The sequence below is a fragment of the Arachis duranensis genome, chromosome 2 (genome assembly GCF_000817695.3).
Source record: "Arachis duranensis cultivar V14167 chromosome 2, aradu.V14167.gnm2.J7QH, whole genome shotgun sequence".
Classification (NCBI taxonomy): Eukaryota; Viridiplantae; Streptophyta; class Magnoliopsida; order Fabales; family Fabaceae; genus Arachis; species Arachis duranensis.
Genome location: NC_029773.3, coordinates 10,163,953 through 10,164,240, shown reverse-complemented (window position 1 = coordinate 10,164,240; position 288 = coordinate 10,163,953).

Genomic DNA, 288 nt, shown 5'->3' with positions numbered 1-288 from the left:
CCAATCTCTCCTTCATGCTATGTTCTTCATTCGATTCTCCACATGTAGCCATGGGAGTTCCTTCAGTGTTCAAGCATTGGGAGGCTAATTGATTTGTTACGTATCCAAGGCGGCCATGAAATTTTGCACATCCCTTTTCATCTCTTCTTGCCCTTGAACAAGAACACCAAGGGTTTCATCCATTAGAGATTGGAGTGGGTGGAAGGATTCATCATTTTGGGGGGAGGGGTCATAGTAGGAATATAGTTCTTCTTGGTAGAGTTGTGGTGGTTCAATGTTTTCCACTCT